The sequence below is a fragment of the Grammomys surdaster genome, unplaced genomic scaffold (assembly GCF_004785775.1).
Source record: "Grammomys surdaster isolate TR1022 unplaced genomic scaffold, NIH_TR_1.0 358, whole genome shotgun sequence".
Taxonomy (NCBI): domain Eukaryota; kingdom Metazoa; phylum Chordata; class Mammalia; order Rodentia; family Muridae; genus Grammomys; species Grammomys surdaster.
The window spans coordinates 229,223-247,685 of record NW_021604777.1 but is presented as its reverse complement, the minus strand read 5'-3'; the positions used below and the strand labels follow the sequence as shown (position 1 = coordinate 247,685).

Here is an 18,463-nt window from a genome sequence, read left to right as displayed (position 1 = left end):
CAGGCATTCTGAGTTGAGGAGTTGGTAGAAACCTGCTTGTTGCTGTAGCAGCAGGTGGCAGAGATGCTGAACTGTCTGATGAAGACAGGGCCTAGAACAAGGAAGCCTCACAGGAATTGTGCATGCATGGTGTGCCCAGAAATGAAAGTCTACAAGCTTGTTGCAGAGGAGACAAATCTTGGAATCTTTAGGCACTCTCATGAAGTCTGTTTTAGCCCCTTTCTTAGCCCAACCTCATTAGGTCCATTTTCTGTACTTTAAAAATATTTATTTATTTATTATCCTAGTTACTTTAATCAGGTCTAAAAGATTCATACAAAGCCTGACAAGGGAGGACAAGAAATTTTAGTTTCCCCAGCAGCTTGCTAGCTCCTGGTGAGAAACTTAGGTTTGTCACACAGAGCCTCCAAGACAACAGGAACATTGACAGCAACAGCATTCCAAATGTAAAAGAATTTCACAAGAATTGGTTCAGCTTGCTCAGGTTTTCATTTTACAACTCTTTTTATTTTTTGCCAGTTCTCAGGATCTTATGTTTTCCCTTTTGGAAACCGTAGATTAGGCTAAATAACAGTGTCTAAACATTGATCTAAATTATCTTTATTAATTTTAACTCCCGTTAACCTCAACATATTACTTAGTAATATGGGATTTTGGGGTGAGTCAATTCAGAGCCGTCAATATGGGTCTGGGTGGTAGTTGAGCTGGTCAGCCCACTGGTTCTCCCTTATCCACATCACCAAGGCAAAGCTCTCCAGCACTGCTTTAGCTAGGCCACCCAGTGTTACCATCAGCAGGAGTCAAGATCAGATCTCCTACTTTTATGCCCTCCTGGCTAGCTTATCCCACAACTGCCATGGTCAGTTCTGCTGTGCTTGTCCAGGCAAGGTACTGGGCCAGCCCCCCTGAGTACTGATGCTGGTGAGGAACAGGGTTAGCTCTCCTGAGCTCATGGCCCTGTGAACAGCTTTCCTGACTGCCAGAGGTGGTGAGAGGCAGGTGGGGACTATCATCTCTGTGCCCATGCCACCTCACAGCAGACAAGTAATGGGGCCAACACTCCTATACTCCTGCCCTTAGGGTTGGCTCATCCATATCCCTGCCACTAGGAGCCAAATAAGCCAAAGAAAACCACAAATCACATATTATTAAGGATTGTGACAGCAAGGTGTGGTGGTGTACACCTTTAATCCCAACACTTGGGAAGAAGAAACAGGCAGATCTCTGAGTCTGAGGCCACCTTGGTCTACAAAGCAAGTCCCAGGGCTGCAAGGAAAATCCTGTCTCAAAAACATAACAACAACAACAAGAGCTGTATCTATAAAAGTGTATAGAATGTCTAAGTTCTTATGGTAAAGCACCAGTAGTGATTAAAGTCAAGGTGCATCATACTTGAGCATGACGAGCTGGATGACAGGGAGAAGGGAAACAGAAATAATTCAAAACAAACAATAAACTCTAATCCTCCTTAGGTGTAGGATGTCTATGAGTTGCAGGTAAGATTTTTGAAACATCTCATACATTACTTTCATTTTATAAAATTAACTGTGAAGAACAATATGCTTGGTGCTGAATTTGTGAAGTTATTTGTTGTAATATTTTCTGCAGGGTCCATTAGCATTCCCTCAATTCCTCATCATAATTCTGACCATCAGTATATGATGAGGTGAACAGCACTGTCAAAGCTATACCTGATGGAACTGTAGGTTAGTCAGCAAATATATGCCTCGTAAAGATCAAGTACAGAGAGCCAGAAAAGGACCCTGTTGAAAACACATAAGCATGTAGGTCTATCCCTGCCAGCTGGTTAGTGAGTCTCTCAAAAGTTTTCAGGAAGCTGAGAAAGCAGTTCCTTAAGCTATGATGTGAGATGATGGCCAGTGTCAGGAGTCCTGGGACACAGATGTGCCTGCTTTCCCTGTTGAGCCTAGGTAAGGTGAAGCTCCTGTTTTGCTGATGGAATTTCCCACCCCAATAAGCCAATATAAAAAACGCACAATCATGTTATTATAATTATAAGCTGTATGCCTAGATTGGACAGATCTAACACTATACTAACTTATTCCACAGCTATAAGACCCCTTGCTACTTGTGGTTTCTCCTGGACGTGTGGTTCTGGTCCTTTACAGCTTTCTTCTCTTCTTCCTCTGTCCTCTCTCCTACCCTCTCTCATCCTCTTCTGCCTCTCTATCTGCCCCACTCTCAAACCTCCAGTCCCACCTTTCCCTTCCACTGCCCAATCCCAGACTCTAGCCTTTACTCACCAGTTAAAATGGGGAGAAGGTTCACATGAGATCACCTGAGTACATGGTGGACTGTTATGGACTACTTGTGGTCGGCAACCACTCTTGAGGAAGCAGAGTTAGCATCAGAATACAAACAGCATAAGGCCAATTTACAACACCATTCTTCTTTGCTTCTGTTAAGCAATCTGTTCTTTTTCTGCTGTGCTTTCAATCAGAAAGCATCTCATGGATTTGCACAAGCTGAAGGAAGAACTGAAGTGTTTTGGCCAGAGCTACCCCCTGGTATCAACTGAAGTTCCCTCTATCCCTGTCTAAAACCCAGCAGCTCATAATGGTCATTGGCAAAGACTCTCTTTCTAACTTTCTAAGTTTTCCTTAAAACAAATACAATAAACAAATACAATAAAGCCATTTAAAAGCCACAGAGCTGCTGCCAGTTCTTAAATCTGCATGAAGGCTTAGCATTTTGGACCTCTGTGGAATCCCCAAAAGCCAATAGGCCAATGGAATGTTCCCATTGGGCAAGATGTTTCTCCTCTTTTCTGTCATGAGAAACTTGTCATCATCACATTAAAAAATCCCCTCAGGTCAGGGAGATACATATGCTAAATAAAATCCCACAGAATAAACAAACAAACAACAAAGCCCAAACCAAAACAACAACAAACAAAACCAGAAACAAAACCTAAGCCTCCTTGTTTTGGGAGGAAGTTCATCAGATAGCACCATGCATGGCCAATGGTATTATTTACAGCCCTGACGCATGGAACCGACTAGCTTCTTTCACCTGAATCAGGGATACCCAAGAAGGAAAAACCACTTCCCATGATACTTTGCTGATCTTAGCTGCAATTCAGTAATGCATAGGACCATCTAAAATAGGACAGGCTGATAAAAACACAGCCACTGAACCCCCTCAGTCAGATGTGCCCTAAAGAATACCCTATTTCAGATCTCACAGTCCTTACCTGACTAATAAGGGAAATAAAATCCATCTACCCACCCTTGCCCCTTTAACCCTCAGAGATAACTAAAGCAGACATCTGCTCCATCTGCTACTCCTACCCTCACCAAGGACAGGGATCCATTAGAGAAACAAATGAGCCTCTCCCTCTCCTCCATCTTCTCCTACCCAACTGAAGAGATGCATCTCCCTCATGCACCAACCCCCAACCCCAGCCCTGAGCCATGAAAGCCTACCAAACACTTAGAGAGAAACCTGCCAAACTTCATAGTCCCCTATCCTCAGCCATCTACCACTCAACAACTTTATAATTAATTTTCATGACTCTTGCAAAAACAAATCCTGCCTCCCATGCTACTCAGGACTCCTGTACGGGGCTAGAATTCCCAAAGATCCAAGCACTCCATGTTAATATTAATCCAAATCAAACTAAACCACTCAGCTGGTATCCATTCCAAGCCTCAGAACTCAGGCAGGCAGTGAAGAAAGATGGTACTTACATACTCTGGACAAAATCCTTCCTACAAAGCCATATTGCCAACCTAAACATGTCCCAAGATTGGTGAGATATTTAACACTCCTCTCTGCTCATTTCAATATTTTTACAGTAGGAGGCCCTATTTCAAGATGCAGGTCTTCAATAAATCAGACAAAATTGGGACTGAGGTGACACACCATGGGGTTTTGATGAACTCTTTGGCCAGGAAGACTTTTCCACTGGAGCACAGCAAGCAATGCAGCCAGAAGGCTATTATGAACAGGTCTGCCTCTGTGCAATTCAAGCTTGGGACATTGTGCAAATCAAGCTTGGGACAGGCTCACCCTGCCCTCAGGTTCACAAGACCCTGCCTCCTCCATGCTCTTTCTCCTTCAAAAGCCAGGAAACCCCTATTTGGTTTTATTCTCAGAAATAGAATGAGCCTAGAAAGAAAAACCCCAACCCCACAGCCAGAGATCTCCTTCTAAAAAACATTGTCTTAGAAAGACATGACTTTAGAATCCAGACTAGCCTGCCAGGGTCTCCAGGAGGAACACTACAATAGGTAGATTGTGGCAACCTAGGATATAAAAACCATATCACACTAGATTACATCTGTGTCTCAGGTACTTGTGGCAGTAGTGAAAAACAAACAAACAAACAAACAAACAAACAGAAGGAATCTGCCTCAAAAGTAGAGAGACGAGACATTGGAATAATGAATGCCCACAAAACTCTATTCCAATAAAAGATCCTAACTATGACATTTGTCCCATCTGGCAGAAAGGTTTCCACTGGAAAAGATATTGTACTTCCCTGTATGATAAGGGCAGTAAGCCACTAAAGACTTTAAACTTCAGAGGGGGCAGCTCTTTGCCCTGACAGTAAGAGGAACAGCTACTCCCATAGAAGTCTTATGGGTATCCAGCATCTCAGAAGGTTCCCAACCAAAATTAACCATTAAAATAGATAACAAGCTATTTAAAGCACCTTTTTGATACTGGAGCAAACAAGACAACAAGAGACCCCACTCGACTGGCAACTGGTCCCTGGGTCCCAGTTCTTATACAGCATAGGTGGTACCTCTCATGCATTTATCACCAAACAGGCCTACAGGTAGGAGGACCCTGATGGAGCTACTGGCCTCATATGCCCCTTAGTAGCTCAAGTAGCCACCAATCTTTTAGGGAAATATATCTTACAAGACCTAGAGGTAGTGCTTACCACCCAACCAGAAAGAGGCCATATCAAGATAGAAGATACCCAAGGGGACTCTAAAAACTCTCCTCCAAATCACTCCCAATTCTGAAGGCCACTGTCAGATATGACACTCCCTGACTTGATTGGCTCTCCAATGAAGCCATTTGGGTCCCACAGTGGCTTCTATCAAGCAAGAAGCTTAAAGCCCTCACACAACTGGTAGAAAAACAACTTTTACTATAACACATTCACCCCTCCTACAGTCAATGAAATATCCTTATGTTCAGTATTAAAAAAGAGCTCAGGGGGGATGGGGTCTATTATAAGACTTAAGAACTATTAACAAAACTGAGTGAGTCTGGGGCTCTTCCCAAAGGGGCCTGCCATGTCTCAGCCATCCCCACCAACGTCCCCCTACTAGCAACAGACAGAAATGACTACTTTTTTCCCATCCCTCTCCACCTGTGGATGCTTTGCATTCTCAGTAACCCCATTAACAACTCTGGCCCAGCCTCATGATACAAATGGTCTGTTCTCCCTCAGGAAAGAACAGACAAGGAATTGCTAACAGTCCACCCATTTGTCAGGGGGCTGTGGGAATCAGAGTCCCAACTGGCTATCTCTTGTCACCAAACAGCTTCCAGTCACAGGAATGTGTTAAATATAATTAAATGAGTTGTAATATGGGACCTATAAGAATCTCCAAACAAATCAGGTTATTGCAAAGATTATAAGTTGCTCTCTGCAAAATGACAGCAAAGTCCCATGGCTGAAGACAACACTTACACAATTTGTTGAATGTAAAGATGTTGAACTTGTGCCTACATAGAGCCTCTACCTCTCAGTTATAAGAAGGTATTGTCTTTGTTACAAGAAGGTATTCTGAATGCTATCAAAAGAAAAATGTAAATACCAAGCCAGCCACAAACATTTTACCTACAATGGTAAAATATGCTAGGGCAATGGTTGCACAAAGTTTGTGGTAGTAGCCAACCAATAACTAGTCTGACTTATGGTCCATTCCATGAGATCAAACCCATATCCAAGACTACTTGAGTGACCAAGAACCTTAAACTAGATATCCAGGGACCTAGGACAAAACCAAATAATTCTTGTTTAAATAATAGCAAATATATTGATATACATTGATAATTATATTTATATATATTGATATCCAATAACTCACAATGATAATCTGCTATACTCATAGATCAGTCCCTTATTCAGCCATTATCAGAGAAGTTTCTTCCTGTAGCAGATGGGTATAAATATGGAGAAACACAGCTAGACATTACACAGAGAATGATAGATCATAGAATGCTCAGCCATAAATGAGATGTCTCCGTGAAACCCTATCCTCAGAGCTCAAGGAACATGGAGGAAGAGGAAGCTGACTGAGTGTACAAGCCAGAGGGGATGAAAGATACCAAGAAAACAAAGCCCTTTGAAACAACATGAGCAAAGCTCACATGAACTTCCAGAAACTGAAGCAGCCTGTACAAGCCTTCTACACTTATATTATGACTTTCATGTTAATATTTTTATGATATTCCTTAGTGGGCAAAAGAATGGGTCTATTAACTCCTATGCCTTCTCTTGGGTTCTTTTAGCTTTTTTCATTCAACTTTGATGGAATAAGTTTTTATTTTATCTTATTATATATTTTGAAAAAATGAGGGGCAAGTAAATGTAAACCTAGCCACTAAAGTAAAGATTAACAATAGAACTGTCGCTGGGCAGTGGTGGCGCACACCTTTAATCCCAGCACTTGGGAGGCAGAGGCAGGTGGATTTCTGAGTTCGAGGCCAGCCTGGTCTACAGAGTGAGTTCCAGGACAGCCAGGGCTATACAGAGAAACCCTGTCTCAAAAAAACAAAACAAAACAAAACAAACAAAAAACCCCAATAAAACTGTCATTTATATCTGCAGTGATAAGGAAAATGAGTTATCTTCAATGAAGTGACACTGGGTATATCAATCATGCCAAAGAAGGCCTCAGGTTCAGAAGTAGTTGAATAACACATTGAACTTAATGGACTCAATGGTTTTGTATGTGTATATTTTTATTTGTGTATAGTTTGTTTGCTTGTTTCACTTTAGGTGTTGTATTTTGTTTTCTTGGCTTGGGAGTTGTTGTAATTGCTTTGGGGTTTTTGGGGTGTATTTTGAGAAAAATCTTAAAGTTTGGTGGGTAGGAAGGTAGAAAGGATCTGCATGTAATTAGGGGAATAAGATAATAATAATAATAATAATAATAATAATAATAATAAAAGAACCTCCAAAACCTACCTCCAGTGATAACACTTCTACCAACAAGGCCATACCTCCTAACCCTTCTAATTCTGTCTAAGAGTTCCACTCCTTGGTGACTAAGCATTCAAATGTATGGTCTATGGGGGCTATTATTATTCAAAACACCAAAATCCTGAGCTCTGTCTGGGCACAAAGGAATACTACCAGGTCAACAGCTAGAGAAATCCTGAAGTGGACACAAACTCAGATATTAAACAACACAGCATTTATTGAATGATGAATGGGTCTTTGATCAAAAAATGAAAAAAAAGAATGGGGCGATGAGGGCAAAGGGAAGGTGGTGGATCTGCTGGCGCAGGATGCCAACATCGTGTGCCGCTGCCAGGGAGGGAATAATGCTGGCCACACAGTTGTTGTAGATTCAGTGGAATATGACTTTCATCTTTTACCTAGTGGAATATTTAACCTAAACATTACTGCCTTTATCGAAAATGGAGTGGTAATTCATCTTCCTGGATTGTTTGAAGAAGTAGAGAAAAATATTCAAAAGGGGAAAGGTCTAGATGGCTGGGAAAAAAGGCTTATCATATCGGACAGAGCTCATATTGTGTTTGACTTTCATCAAGCAGCTGATCGTATTCAGGAACAGCAGAGACAAGAGCAAGCAGGAAAAAATTTGGGTACCACGAAAAAGGGTATTGGCCCTGTGTATTCCTCTAAAGCTGCTCGGAGTGGACTTCGGAAGTGTGATCTTGTTTCTGACTTTGATGGCTTCTCTGAGAGGTTCAAAGTTCTAGCTAACCAGTATAAATCTATATACCCGACTTTGGAAATAGACATTGAAGGTGAATTACAGCAACTCAAGGGTTATATGGAAAGGATTAAACCGATGGTGAGAGATGGAGTTTATTTCCTATATGAGGCCCTCCATGGACCACCCAAGAAAATCTTGGTAGAAGGTGCAAACGCAGCATTGTTACATATTGATTTTGGAACTTACCCTTTTGTAACCTCTTCAAACTGTACTGTTGGAGGTGTCTGTACAGGTCTGGGTATGCCACCTCAGAATGTGGGAGAAATCTATGGAGTTGTGAAAGTTTACACCACTCGAGTTGGTATTGGTGCCTTTCCTGCAGAGCAAGACAATGAAATTGGAGAATTATTACAAACACGGGGTAGAGAATTTGGAGTAACTACTGGGAGGAAAAGAAGATGCAGCTGGTTGAACCTTGTTTCACTCAAATACGCTCATATGATCAATGGATTTACTGCAGTGGCCCTTACCAAGTTGGATATTTTGGATATATTTTCAGAAATCAAAGTTGGAGTTGCTTACAAATTAGATGGGGAAATCATACCTCATTTCCCAGTAAACCACGAAGTCTTAAATAAAGTGGAAGTTCAGTATAAAACTCTCCCAGGATGGAATAGAGACATATCTAATGCAAGGACATTTAAGGAGCTACCTGTCAACGCACAAAATTGTGTCCGGTTTATTGAAGATGAGCTTCAAATACCAGTTAAATGGATTGGTGTAGGTAAATCCAGAGAGTCCATGATTCAGCTCTTCTAAGGACTGCCAGTAACGCAGGAGACACTCCTTGAGAAGAAGGATAAAAGACTTAAACATTTCTTTGTGATCTGTAAATTCAAGACACTGAATAAAGACACTGAAATGAGTTTTCAGCTGATGTTGGTTTGCAGTCTCTGACAGATGGCTGTCATGGCTAGCCTGGTGCCCTCATCCAGCTTCCCAGCTGGCGTGGCTGCCATATCTGTTGCTCTGCTGCTCATGGTGCCTGCCACACAGTCTTTTCCATGGTTAGTAGTAACCGTACAATCCCTGTTTGACATCTAGAACTTCCAGCATAGCTTTTCTTCATTATGGCCATTGTGAGTTTTTACCCTGACTAGATGGTGAGAACAATTAATGCAGTTTTGCACAAATATTTTTACATTCTGGTCATTCACTTCTGTCATTGTAATCTTTGCTGTTAGAAAAAAAATGATGGAAAGATAGGGGTTCTGTCAACTTTTGTAATGCTAAGAAATCTGTTTAACTCACTGATAAGTGGATATTAGCCCAAAAGCTCACAATTTATAAGAAACTACGTATAGACCACATAAAACTCACCAAAGTGTGACCACATAAACCAAAGTGTGGATGCTTTGGTCCTTTCTAGAAGGAGTAGCAAGTTTCAACCAGAGCTCCCAAAGTCTAAACCAACAGCCAGAGAGCACAAAGGGAGAGACTCATGCACCTGTATAGGGAATTGAGGGTGACCTTGTTAGACTTCAGTGAAAGTGGAGGGCCATGGTCCCCGAAAATTTGGATCCCCTACTGTGTGGGAATTTGAGAGCAGGGAGATGGGACTGGGAGGATGTTTGGAGGACACCCTCACAAAAATTAGGAGGAGGGGGTATGGGATAAGGGGTTTTGGGGGAGAATGGGAGAGGAGATAACATTGAAAGGTAAATACGTATAATATCCAATAAAAAACCACACAGATAAAAGGTCTAAAAAAACAAAAGAGAGAGAGAGGGAGAGAGTTTACTTAATTTAAATTAATTTCAAAAGTTTCTAGGAGTTGCTAATTGGCTAAGATCCTATTTTAAGCTCTCCACAAAAGAATTTAAGTCTCTGTTCAATATTCTCAAGAGAGAGGTAAACCCTAATTTTCCTCAACAATTAATTGACAAAAGAGAGGTAATCTCACAAAAAGTAGAAGAAGCTATTACTAATCGATATATTATATAGTCTGATTAGTTGTCAGCGGTGCTATAACAGTCCTTTGACAAAAGATTATTAATATAGATTTATATATCCTTAAATAGGGTCTTCATGACTCTCTGAGTGTGGAAGGAGCGACTGTTGGCGCTTCTGCCCTGATTTTACAAGAACTCTGAAAAATTGGCTTTAAAAACAAAAGAGGGGGAACGGTACCCCCTCAGGAGTCCCCCTGAAATACTCTCCATCATGCTTTGTTCACTTTTATCTCTCTAAAGCTGAAAGCTCATGGCAAATCTGCTGCTGACTGCCTCTGGCACCACCAAGACCAACAAAACTTTGCCACAGATATGGGGAAGGACCCTCTTACCCTTAAAGGGAATGGCCCAGACCCAGTTCCTTATGGGGCCGAGGACTGATATGCCTGTCCGATACCACAGAAGGCACAGCTAACCGGCTACCAAAAATAATCGATTAATGAAAAAAAATAGATACCCCAACAAAGCCAGGCCCAACCATAAATATGATGAATAACAATTTACACCCAGGGAAGAGAAATCTCCCTGAGAATCCCCTTCTTTTTCCTTTCCAGGTAAAAATGAGTCACCCATGATGTCTGCTGTTAGAAGTTCTAATCCAGATGCTGGCCTCCGAACTTATACTACTCAGACCTTTGAAGAGCCACTGACAAGAACATCAAACAGCTAGAGATTGACATCACTAATCTGAAGAAATCCCTCGTTTCGATGTCTGAAGAGACCTCCTAAAATCGCAAAGATCCTTATTGGACTTGATTTACTCTAGTACAATAGAAAAGGCTCTATACAGCTCTTGACTGTGTACAACCCTCAAAGAAGAAGGTTGCCTTTACATAGACAAGACAAGGAGGGTTAAAGAGAGCACGAAATAGGTAGTGAAGGCCCTAAGAAAAATCAGAGAGAGAAAGAGACAGATGAATGCTGGTACAAGAATTGGTTTGCAGCCTCTCCAAGGTTGTCAACCCTATTTCCTTCCATCTTGGGACCATTATTTGGGTACTTTTTGCTTTTTTCTGCTGGTCCCTGGCCCTCAAATAGGTGGACTAACTCTGTGATACAACAGATAAATAATTTGGTAGCAAACCCTACTCAGATACATTATCATAAGTTAGCTATGGAGGACCAGGAGACTCAAGATGAGGTTGTTACTTTATACAGGGTGTTCCCAAAACTCATCTCCACCCAACCTAAAAGAGGGTACTTCCACCCCTAGACCAGGCAGAGAGGGGCCACCCAGAACCCCCTCTGACAGGAGATCTGAATTCTTGCTTAGGCTTGCTTAAGCACTGCAAGGGAATATAAATAAAAGATAAAAATATCTATCTGGGTTCCCTGAGGGACAAGCCTGACTTCATAGGGGTTGATGTCAAAAGTATCCCCTCTCCAGGAAAAAGACATCGGGACGGGTATGGCCCTCATGCCTCACTGGATAATGACAGGGGGACGGGAGCCATTATGAGGTCCCCTTCAAATACTGGAGGTCAGACCTCTATCCCCGCCTTCGCAAGTTTAGAATTGCCACAGTCCTTCTATACTTAGAGAAGGAAGGAGATGTCAGGGGCAGCCCTGCTTACACACTGCAGGCCTAAAATCAGACATAGGCCTAAAATCAGCAATAGGCCTGTAATGCATGTATACTAACACCAAGTCTTGGGTCTCAGTGGAAAAGCATTGAAACAGATGGCTATAAGCCAATGTCAACAGGCAGCTTTTGTGGAATTTTATAAGCCTGAGTAGTCATAGACCTTGTAAATAGGTAGCCTTGGCAGACAATACCAACTTAGATAAGGACAAGTGAGTCATAGGCAGAGTCATAGTGACTTGTCCCCTGAACCTTCACCCAGCCGATACCCGGTTCTGAAGATATCTGTATTCCTCCTGAGCACCCACACTCCAGTGTCATTCCCTTCCCCACATCCTGCCTTTCTGTGTTTATAACCCCTGTGTGAATTAATTACGATTTGAGAAAGAAAATTTATAAAATTAGATACTTTCTGTAAACTATAGATTAGACATTGTATAGCAGTCAGCCCAAGAACGCTTTCTTTTGTATTTCTCAATGCTGTCTCTTTGTAAGTCTTTGCATTTTCTTTTAATTGTTCACATTTTCCAAAAAGCCAATATATTATTCCAATTGAATAGAAATCAAATATTGTTAAAGATCCAATATATATTTAGATAGTACAATTGATTTATTAAGACAACTGTATCTGATGTAATTTTTAAGATATATAGACCAGCATGCTCTCCATAAAGGAATAAAAACTAAAAAAAAAGAAAGAAAAGAAAAAGAAAGAAATCTGTTTAAATTGTGAATTGCGTTTTTTTCTGCTGAGACCATTGCAAAATTGAGCTTTGGTGGGTTTGGGGGGGGAGTGTGTTCATGGGACTTTTAATTTGTATAGAACACAGAACTTAGTGCTTTCTGTGATAGATGTAATACAGTGGACATTGAAGTGAGTGTTCAAAAAGAAGAGATGTTTCCCTACAATAACAATCTTAATATTAGAAAATAATTATTTAAATAAAAATCTGTTGTGATATTTGGTGGATATATTTCTTTGTTTTCAGATATGAGTTCATGTGTGTATCTTTTATTTTTCTTTTTTAAGCATACTGTTCTTTCCAAGAACAGTGGGTTTGCTTCCAACAGTTTGCCTGCCAGTATACCTACAAAATGACCCATAAGTAACTCACATGAGTCCAAATTGACAGCCATAATTTTGATCATGCCTTCATCCCTTCTTTCTTGAAAAAGCAAAGAGGTATCATCTGACATTTAGGCTTTACGCTGTACTGAGATTATCCTTCCGTGAACCATTAAATGTTTAAATTAGATATCACTTGAAATTATTTTATTATATCGTCAATAGCTGATTAAAAGGAACCAAATATTTCCAGTAAATAAAAAAAGAGGAAAAAAAATCCTGGAATTGAATGGAAACCTAAAATTCAACATGCAGAATCCTATGAGAGATGGTGAAAGCAGACCTAGGAAGAGTGTCTGAAGCTTTAAGGACAACTTCAGTCAAATACCAAGCTCCACATAAAACGGTGGGCATGGCTGTGGGTACCTGTAAACTCAGCATGGAAATGGGGAACACAGATATAAACAGATCCTGAGAGCTTACTACCCATCCAGTCTAGCCTAAAGAGTGAACTTATGTTTCAGTGAAGAAACTTGTCTCAAGGGAATAAGGTGAAGTGATTTTTTTTAAAAGTACCCTAAGTTCTCTCTGTTCTTCTTCTCCGTGGGTGCCTATTGACTCATGCACTCACACCTGACACAACACACAGAATTGGAGAGATCTCAAAGAAATATCTTAAGGACACACTGTAACTCTCTGGTAGGAAAATATGCCAAACTTAAATCAATAGATAGAAATTATTAAGACTAGTAGAAATCAATGAACTGGAAACACAAGATACACAAAAAAATCAATAAAGCAAAAACTTGGTTCATTGAAAATACAGAGTGGAAACTCTTAGCTAGATTAAAAGAGAGAGAAGACCTAAATTAATAAAATAAAAAATGGAAAGTAAGTCATGATGGTAGACACCATGATATTCAGCAAATCAGTGTCTTGTCTTAAAAACATTTGTTTCTACCTTGTGGTGGTGGAGCATGCCTTTAATTCCAGCACTCAGGAGGCAGAAGTTGGTGGATCTCTGAGTTCAAGGCCAGCCTGGTCTATAGAACAAGTTCCAGGACAACCAGGGCAACACAGAAAAGCCCTGACTTAAAAAACCAAGAAAATAAAAACCATACAAAGTAAAATAAACAAATGAACAACATTGGCTACTGGCAACTTTATTTACTAATCAAAGACAACTGGGGGCAGGAATCCTCAGCGGCTGACATGCAGACATGTAAATTCCCATGTAATTTTGAGAATATTTTACATATAAGAAAACATCACACTTAACATAAAAATTACTAAAACTGATAAACACTTCCAACAGTGTGTCAGGATATAAACATAAATGTACAAAAACTTTAGCCTTCCTGCATAATAATGACAAATATATTGAGAAAGAAGTCAGGGAAGTGATTCCCTCATACTAGCCCCAAATTTACCTTATAATAAGTAAACAAAGAAGATGAAATGACCACTATAATGAAAATTTTAAAACAATGAAGAATTAAAAACAAACAAACAAACAAACAAACAAACCTAGAAAACAGAAAGACTTCCCATGTTCAGGAATTGTAGGAAAAAACAAAAACACAAAAAACCTCTCCTAAGAAAGACAATCTATTGATTGACATAATGCACTCAAACTTTCAGTGTTATAGAAAAAAATGTTTTTTCCTTTCCCCTGGCTGGCAGCATGGAAGCTTCAAGATGCTCTAGTTACTGTAAAAGTCATTGACCAGCAGGAGTTTTTCAGAGCTCTGGCAGCCTTCCTCAAAACGTTGGGAAGCTGAAAGTCTCTGAATGGGTGAACAATCAAGCTGGTCAAAGATAAAGAGCTTGCCCTTTATGATGGGAACTGGTTCTACCTAGGAGCTGCTTCCACAGAAAAGCTACTGTACCTCTGTGGTGGTGTAGGAGTCGGCTCTGTGACCAAAATCTATGGAGTATGGTAGAGAAATAGTGTTACACCCAGCCACTGCAGCAGAGGCTCCAAGAGTGTGGCTCACAAGGTTCTCCAAGCCCAGGAGGGGCTGAAAATGGTGGAAAAGGTCCAAGATAGGGGCTCTAAGCTAACACTTCAGAGACAGAGAGAACTGAACAGGATCACTGGACAGGAAGTAGCTACCAACAAGACACATTAGAACAAATTGTCTCATTCATAAAAACAAATGTTTTACAATGGGTAATCTTAAGTTCACATAGAAGCACAAAAAAATCCAGATAGTCAAATAAATCCTGAGCCAAAAGAATACTAGTGGAAATATCACCATACCTAATTTCATGTTACCATAGAGACATAATAACTGCATAATCTCGGCACAAAAACAGGCATATTGATAGAATAAAATAAAAAACAAAGATATAGACCCACACAACAGTAGCCACATAATTTTTGATGAACATGCCTAAAATATGCATTCTAGAAAAGATAGCTTCTTTAGCAATGGAGTGGGAAATGTGGGCTATTTACCTGCAGACAGATGGGAGTAGATCTTTTCCTTCCATCTGTTGGACACTTGTTGCAGTGAATTTGTACTACACTGCTTTGTGCTCCCTGTGGGTTGTGCTTACAGTCTCCTGCCCAGGGAATCCACAAGTGAAAGACACACAGACACACACACAGACACACACACACAGACACACACACACAGACACACACACACACGTTTATTTTTAATATGCCATCTAGCTCAATGGCTGGGCACTTCTAATCCTCTACCTGCTACCCTAGGCCCAATCTGGGAAATCGACAGTGGCCACTTACCCGAAATCTCACATGGCTGCTTGGTTTTTATCTCCTGCAGATCCTATGTCCATCCATATCCCTCCCTTGAGTCACAGCAATTCCTTTTTCCTCCTACCTGCTTCCTAGCCCACACAACTTTAAGCATCCACCCTGTCTCTCTTTGCCCAGCCATCGGCTGCTGGCATCTTTATTGCTCAATCAAAAACCAATTGGGGATAAGGACCTTTAGCATTTGGACACACAGATTCCCAATTGAATCAAAGCTTTAGAATCAATCTCCAACAACACTGACCAAGAATGGAGTTGTGTGTAGAATTCCAAGTGCATTTGGGAACACTCCAAGAAAACAAGACAAAAGAGTTTTGTGACCTCAGTTTCTTCAAAACACAGAATTGTTATTGAACCATTTGTTGTGCCCTATCCAGGTGTAGCGGATAGGAGTGAGTTTACTTCAGATTCTTCATTATTGCTTGCTGTTGTTATTCTATTAAATGTTTACAGTTTAATCTATCCTTAATATGCCTTTGTGGAAAAACACAGTTTTGTAGTGTGTTACTTGTCCTTTTGAATGCATACATTGAGCTTGAACTATGGCAACTTTACTAAGGGGGCTGTCTCAACCTCAGAGTATACATTCCCTAAGGCTGAGAATAAAGTGGGCACTTGCATGAGATTTTAGTCTGTCTCATTTATTAGCTCAATTCTCCTACCACCCTAGGGCACAAAAATCAACTCAAAATGGATCAATGTCTTCAACATAACACTGGAAACTCTGCTAGAGAAAAAAACCTAGGGGTATACTTTAAGATATGGGCATAACGAGAAGCACCTAAAGAAACGTTCAGCATCCTTAGTCGTCAGGGAAATGAAAATCAAAGCAACCCTGAGATTCCATCTCACACCAGTCAGAATGGCTAAGATTAAAAACTCAGGTGATAGTAGATGCTGGCCAGGGTGTGGAGAAAGAGGAACACTCCTCCATTGTTGGTGGGACTGCAAGATGGTGCAACCACTTTGGAAATCAGTCTGGTGGTTCCTCAGAAAATTGGACATAGCATTACCTGAGGATCCAGCTATACCACTCCTGGGCATATGCCCAGAAGATGCTCGAACATATAACAAGGACACATGCTCCACTATGTTCATAGCAGTCATATTGATAATAGCCAGGAGCTGGAAAGAACCCAGATGTCCTTCAACAGAGGAATGGATACAAAAAATGTGGTACATTTACACAATGGAGCATTACTCAGCTATTAAAAACAATGAATTTGAGAAATTCTTTTTTTTAAAGATTTATTTATTTATTTTATTATGAGTACACTGTAGCTGTCTTCAGACACACCAGAAGAGGGCATCCAATCTCACTATGGATGGTTGTGAGCCACCATGTGGTTGCTGAGATTTGAACTCGGGATCTCTGGAAGAGCAGTCAGTGCTCTTAACAGCTGAGCCATCTCTCCAGTCCGAATTCGAGAAATTCTTAGGTAAATGGATCAAACTAGAAAATATCATCCTGAGTGAGGTAAGCCAATCACAAAAGAACACACATGGTATTCACTCACTGAATACTGAATATTAGTCCAGAACCTTGAAATACCAGAGATTCAATTCACAGATCACATGAAGCTCATGAAGAAGGAAGACGAAGTGGGGGTGCTTCAGTCCTTCTTAGAAGGAGTAACAAAATACTCTAGGGAGCAAATATGGAGACAAAGTGAGGGACAGAAACTGAAGGAGGGTCTGTCTGGAGACCATTCCACCTGGGTATCTATCCCATGTGCAGTCACCAAAGGTAGATGCTGATGTGGAAGTCAGGATGTTCATGCTGACAAAAGCCTGATATAGCTGTCTCCTTAGAGGTCTGCAAGAGTCTGACATATTCAGAGGCAGATGCTCACAGCTAACCACTGAACTGATCATGGGGTTCACAATGGAGGAGTTAGAGTGAAGACTGTAGGAGCTGAAAGGGTTTGTGGCCCCATGAGTAGAGCAACAATACCAAGCAACCAGAGTTCACAGGGTCTAAACCACCAGCCTGGGAGCACTTAGGGAGGGATCCATGGCTCCAGCTGTATATGTAAGGGACGGCCCTGTTGGGCATTGGTGGGAGAAGAGAGATCCTTGGTCTCATGAAGGCTGGACGCCCCAGTGGGTGGGAATTTGAGGGTGGGGAGGTGGGAGTGAGGGGGTAGGTAGGGGGCACATCTGCAGAGAAGCAGGAGGAGGGGTGATGGGATGGGGGTTCCTGGGCAGGGGGGGCAATGGGGTAAGGGGATAACATATGAAATGTAAATGAAACAACCAATAAAAAATAAAAAAAAAAAGAAAAGTGAAAAAAAAGATATGGGCATAAGTAAAGACATTCTGTAAAGGATTTTGATCACCCAGGGGACAAAAAGTCTATAAACGACAAGTGGAAGAGCATGAAATTAAAACTTCTTTAAGGAAATTATTAAGAGAAGAGGCAGTCTAAAGAAAGGAAGAACACCTTTGCCTGTGATGCCTTTGATACAGGCATCTAGAACATACTAAGAACTAAAAAAACAAAACAAAAAACAAAACACAACAACAACAAAGACTGAGCATATATAAGGCAACCAACACTGAACAGATTTTTCTCAGATGGCTAACAAACCTTTCTAAAGTGTTCAACATCATTATGTTTATTTATTACTTTTCAGTTGTATGATAAAAATACTAAATTGAAAAGCAACTTAGAAAGACATTTTATTTTGTGTATGGTTTCAGAGGGATATAAAATCCATAGTGGGACAGCATGGCAACTGGTAGGCATGATACCAGGAGCACAGAGCAAAGAGACACTGTCTCAGCTGTACATAGGAAACAGACCAGGCAGGAAATGGGTGAGGCTATAGACTCTTAAGGGCCATCTCCAGTGAAGTGCTTTCATGAGCAAGACTAGACTTATTAACCATTCCATTACCTACCTATACAGTGCCACCAGCTGGGTACCAAGTGTTCAAATACATAAGCCTATGGAGGACATTTCTAATTCAAACCACACATTAGACACCAAGAAAATGCAAATTAAAATTAATTTGAGGTTCTTTTCTTTTTTATTAATTAAGTTATTTACTTTCCATCCTAATCGAAGCTTCCCTTTCCTCCTCTCCCCCACCCAATACTTCCCTCTCACCTCACTCTCCC

At 40.8% G+C, this 18,463-nt stretch overlaps 2 pseudogenes; both read left to right on the top strand.

Moving 5' to 3' along the window:
* Positions 1-1,873: 1,873 nt before the first annotated feature.
* Positions 1,874-8,768, top strand: LOC114631332 (annotated as a pseudogene).
* A 5,442-nt stretch (positions 8,769-14,210) lies between these two features.
* On the top strand, positions 14,211-14,687 carry LOC114631331 (annotated as a pseudogene).
* The last annotated feature ends 3,776 nt before the right edge of the window (positions 14,688-18,463 follow it).